The sequence below is a fragment of the Rattus rattus genome, chromosome 3 (genome assembly GCF_011064425.1).
Source record: "Rattus rattus isolate New Zealand chromosome 3, Rrattus_CSIRO_v1, whole genome shotgun sequence".
NCBI classification, from domain to species: Eukaryota; Metazoa; Chordata; class Mammalia; order Rodentia; family Muridae; genus Rattus; species Rattus rattus.
Window position 1 is genome coordinate 80,622,772 of NC_046156.1, and position 6,008 is coordinate 80,628,779.

The following is a 6,008-nucleotide window of genomic DNA, read 5'->3' on the forward strand; positions in this document are numbered from 1 at the left end:
ATTCTGTTATGGATTTTTTGGAGAGACTGAAAAAGAATGTAAAGTTTGGTGGGTAGTGATATGGGCAGGATCTGGGAAGATTTGGGGAAAGGGAGTAAATCTAAGATGTATAAAAGAAGCATTTAATGTGAACATCCAAGTCTGACTTCCTGTTCATTTCTGAAGCAGAAAGGTTGCTAGAGAATTTTACAGGAAGCAGAACACAGCTGGAGGTTTTGGAAGCACTCAAAAACCATATGTAGTTAGTGCTAGAGTACTTGCTCAGTATGCCCAAAACCCCAGGTCCAATCACTAGCACTGCCAAAGCAGAAAAAAATGAATAGTTACTATTCTTGTATGATACTTCTCATAAAGAGAAATTGGAATCTTAGTTTATTCTGGAAACAAAGAAGTGGTCACTGTGATGTATCGCTGAAACCAGGACAGAAATTTACTAGTAATCTCAAAACTAAATACACTCACGTCATGTTGCTTTTATAATTAATTTCTAAAATGTTTTCTTATCATGATAGAAGTGAAATTATTTTAAAAAATGTTACAATACATAAAAATCACCGAGTGAACCAAGAAATGTTGCATTTCTCTTTGACTCTCATCATAATTTAAATTATTTTTATGTCTGTTTAACAAATCTGTTACATTCTGTTTAACAAACTTTTTTTAATTAAATCTGTTCCCATATGTATGCCTGTGGCTATATTCTCTTCATCACTCACCCGATCTAATATAATTAACCAATGAATTTATTGGACTATATTATAAAATATTCTTTATCTTATAAATCTTATCAATCATGAGTTTTCTGAAAATAGTCCCATTTTGTAAAATCTTTATCAGTTCAGAATTACTAAATCCAACGTTAAAAGTTCAACACATTAGTACAATAGTTCACTCAATTTGAGCAATAGATGTTTTTAAATATCCATCTGCCTCATTAATAATTCTGTAAAGTAGATATAAACTTCAATTTTTCATATTTAGCTTTAAAGCATCCTAATTACTCCAGATATGCTTTCCTGAAATGTGTGCTAATATCCCAAAAAGGTTATATACACTTTTTATGTTTACTGACATAGTACTAGTTAGAATATAATACATTTACTATAGTATGAAGAGTTACAAAGTTCGTGATTTCAAAACAACATTTTTTAAAAATTTATTCTGTGTGTGTTTAAGACTGAGTTGCCATGCAGCAATTCATGTCTGTTGGTCAGATGACAATTGGGAATTGTTTCTCTTCTTCCAAATATACATATATACAGATAAATACCTTTAACTTTTCTCTGTGCATGCTTCTCTCTCCATTCTATCTCTTCTTTAATCTTCTTCATAATTTTGGAGACCATCAAAATCAGGCAAAACTGTGAAATCGTGAAAGTATCAACTCTAAAGACTAAAAAGCAAGCTCACAGGGTGATTTCAGAGATGATGTAGATCTTTCAAAGTCTTTGAAGTATTTTTTTAATTATTGAATATTTTCTATTTACATTTCAAATGTTATTCCCTTTCCTGGTTTCCTGGCCATAAGCTCTGTATCCCCTCTCCTCCCCTTCTTCTATAAGAGTGGTCCCTCTCCCCAACTACCCCCCTTCCTGCCTCCATCCCCTGACATTCCCCTACATTGGGGGGTCCAGCAACAGGGACCCCATTCTCAGTTCAATGGTTTGCTGCTTGCACTCACCTTTATATTTGTCATGCTCTGGCTGTGCCTCTCAGGATACACCTATATCAGGATCCTGTCAGCATGCATTTCTTGCCATCATCAATATTATCTAGTTGCGGTAGCTGTATATATAGGGGAGACATGTGGGGCACGTTTTGAATGGCTGTTGCTTCAGATTCTTCTCCAGACGTCTCCATATCTCGATGAAGAACATCTTTCAATCAATGTAGGAAACAGGGGCCTTTTATTTATCATATTAATGAATGTTTTTATCTTAATGCCACATCATTGTCATTATATTATAGTTCTTCTTGGACCAGAATTGTATGTATTTTGAGAACTACTTGAACTCCTACAGGATTTACAGTCATATGTCCTTGTTTTTCCCACATTTGAAAATTACCTGTATAGCACTGTGTTTATTCTCCTATTTTAGGATTAAAGAAACAGAGCATCCTCTCTGTATTCCCACTTTTTTTTAGAAGTCTCTTACTTTGTTGTGTCAAATGAAACTGACACATTATTTGTAACACAAATTTATTTTCCCAAATTATTTGATTATCAACATGAACAATAATGTTCCATTGCATTTCAGTGATTGACTCAATGACTATTAAATCACAACATTAATCAATAATAAAATCATGGACATTTTTAGTTCGTGTGTGTGTGTGTGTGTGTGTGTGTGTGTGTATGCGTGTGTTTGTGTGACCTGCATGCAGGAATTCTGTATTTACATCATTTCCAACCCTGTCTTTCATCATCAAACTGCTGTTGTGAGATCCTACTATTTTTATCTTGCAACAGTTTGTTACATTGTGTCTGTAAAAGCTGAAAAGTCTAAGGCAGCCTTTGTCCTTTAGCCACTACATCATAGTGGCTCATGGAAGGTTTCTTTCTCTTACTTTTTATTGCACATCACTCCTTTCTTATACTAATCTGGAAAGAGATGTAGTTGTTATGCCCAAAGGAGTTCTGAACCCACACAGTAGGGTCAAGCAGCTGGAACATGATTCAGACAGTGAAAGACAAAACCTTGGACATGACCAAGGGGGCACTTCATCTCTACAAAACAAGGCAAAGGGATCCAAACATAGCACGAGGTACAAGGAGTTCATCCCATTTGATATGAGGAATGGCTTGTTTTCTGGAGACCACATAGGACTGTTTCACCAGCCACTAGCAACCTCTGCATTGCTTTTGTGCTGATGTATATATACTTTATTTTTGTAAAAGTAAATGTAACACATAGACTTGACAAGACTGTTCCCAACCTTCTAGGGCCAGCAGCTCCTTTAAGGTCAGAGAGAAAGTAGGGTCTTTTAATCACCATGAAGTTACTTTCACTTTCCACTGGAATGACTATGACCCCAGTTACCTAATTGTGGGAAGAGTGCAGGACAGGTTCCAGGGACAAAACTGGATCACAGCTTCTCTTCATTGGTCATACCACAGTACAGTCCCTCCCAGACTTCTTCCCAAGCAGACACTTAGGAAACAAAGAGCTAAGAAAAACTATAATTACTATCTCTCAACTCTCCTGGTACAGGGAGCCGTCCCTGGATGTGGACCAAGAGCCTGCACCCTAGAGGTGTTATTCTGACTAAATGCTATGAAGGGAGTGGGTGCGGGGGATAAAATACTAAAAAGGAGAATGGGAGCCACAGGTCTCCATCTGCAGCTACAACTTAAACTTAAGATCCTAAAGATGTAGTCAGTGTGGCAGGTGCAGGGGAGGGTGCAGGAGGCAGGAACAGGCAGGGGGAGAGGGTGTGGGGTAGGAGTCTGCTTCCTCGCCTTCACTTCTTCACCTTGTCCTGAGCAGCCACAGCTTCCATGGCTTTACGCACGGTCTCCTCATCTCCCAGAAACCGCATGGGCTTGATGGGCTTCAAGTTCTTGTCCAGTTCAAAGACTATGGGGATGCCAGTTGGCAGGTTCAAGTCCATGATGGCCTCTTCTGACAGACACTCCAGATGCTTGATGATGCCCCGTAGGCTGTTGCCATGGGCAGCTCAATATTCTTTTCCCCTCCTTGATCTGGGGGACAATTTCTTCATTCCAGAAGGGCAGTGCTCTGGCAATAGTATCCTTTAGGCTTTCACAGGAGGGTGGCTGGTCCTCAGTAAGAACTGCGTACCTGTGGTCCTTGCTGATGTTGCTGTAGAAGGGATGATCATTGGAGGTGGCAGAACATTATAAGATCATCTCCAGATCTTTACCTGTGCCTCACCAAGCTTAGCGGCAGTCTCTGCTTTATTGAGACCTGTTAGACCCCCCATAGTGTTGCTCATTGAGGCGCCAGGTCCTGACCACTGGCAACCACATCTGGTCAATGGCATCCAGGATTGTTCAGAGGGTCCCAAGTGCTCTCTTCTACACAGAGGTGAAGCAGATGTCAAACTCATAGCCAGCATCTCGCAACGCCTGCCCGCCTTGCTTCACCTCCTCCTGGCCCGCTGGGCTCAGGTCAGCGTCCTATCAGCCACTGAAGCGGTTCTCCAGGTTCCAGGCTCTCTCGCCATGCTGGATCTGCACCAGGTTGTAGTCAGCCATGGTGAGCGGCAGAGGATGCGGCAGTAACTGAGGATCGCTGAGATTCTCTTCGCTGCCCACACCCTCCACCCCACACCCCGTGGCGCCTTGGACTTGTGTCTCTAGATTCTTATTCGTAACTGTTTACTGTTTAGACCCTCTTAGGTGTTTGCTTTTCTGTTTTTGCTTTATGTAATTTCTGGACTCCTCATTTCCTTCTAATATCACCATCTTCATGAAGTCTTTCAGGTTAAAGGTCATGTCATACAGAAATATATTTAGTTATGATTAAATGATAAAATGTGTCAAAATAAAGAGATGCAGTGCACTTTATTTTACAACTTATTAATTTTTTTATCAAAATTAAATTTAATTTTGAAATGTTACATAATAAAGCCAAGCTTTCTTACTCCTATTTATCAACATTGGAAATGTTTTTTACTTTCCATTTACGAGGTAAACAATTATTTTATGTAGTATTTGGAAACTTTAATTACAGTACCATCACAGTTTCTGTTTAGTTAAGAATGCATAATCAAATGAAAGGTATATTGTGTATTTTTTCTATGTGAATACATTTAATGAATATGCATTAAGGTTGTAATTCTTTAAATATTCATTACTCTGGTCCATTATATTGTTATTGAATTACTTCACAGAATTAAATTCTTACACAGTTTGAGTCTGTCAAGAGATTAGCATTCTTCCAAATATTCCATCAAAAGATCTCCTATCAATCCTATTTGGCTCTCGTATGTTAATTATACTTCGTTTATTCTAATGTATTTAGTCATCTTCTATTTTGAATTAACTTTTCTGATCCTTGTGTCAGGAACCATCATTTTTGAGCACGTGAGACATTACCTGTATATATTGCTTGTCATTAAAACAGTTATATTTGGAATTTTAAGTTGAATATGAGCTATTTACATGCAAAAGCAGAATATTGTAATTGCTAATACTGAAGGTCAATTAAATGACTAACATGAATTTTTGCACTTTTCCCTTTAAGTTTTCTTACACCAGAATATATTCTCATCATTTTTACATATGATGTATTGAATGTTTTAAATATTTAAAAAGAAATCTGAAAACTTATCTTTGTACATAAGGTAAATTTTATTCATCCATTTAGTGTCTTGTATTTACATGATGGGCAAAGGACACACATAAATATGTATGTAGAAGTCAGAGGATGATGTTGGAAAGTTTGTCTTTTCTACCTCTACACGGGTACTGAATACTGAACTCAGGTCAGCAGGCCTGTATGTCAGTCTCTGCCATGTACTAAACCATCCCATCTTCCCTCAAGATATACTCTACATATCTATAGCTAGAGTAAACATGTATCCATTTATTTTACCCCAAATGTTCTGGAATATAGCTTTCTTACACAGTATAGTTGGCAATGGCAGTGCCTGTCACAGAGAATACTGATGAGACTAAAATCTGTGCATACTCTTGAATAAAATCATATCATATATGTGAAATAGATGTGTTATAACTTCAAAACAGACACAATCTCAGCACTGAGAGGAAGTAGACATAAAGTCCTATCCCTAACCAACCAGCTTTTATCAACTTATACTATCTATGAAATGGAAAATCAGTTGTATCCACTAGAGTGTCACGGAGTATATCAACCATACTTCAAGATGGCCCCTTTCCATCACACATCCATGTCTCTTTGTTAGGTTTTTCCAGTTTAATTTTTGTATATTTATGCCATTTTACTGCGTTTTTGTTTTCATTTTTATTTTTTGTTTGTTTTTGAAAGAGCAGAGGGAGAAAGACATAATGTGAAGTTGGG

At 37.7% G+C, this 6,008-nt stretch overlaps 1 pseudogene; it reads right to left on the reverse strand.

Annotated features, from left to right (window-relative positions):
- Positions 1-3,382: 3,382 nt before the first annotated feature.
- On the reverse strand, positions 3,383-4,219 carry LOC116895458 (annotated as a pseudogene).
- Between the last annotated feature and the right edge of the window lie 1,789 nt (positions 4,220-6,008).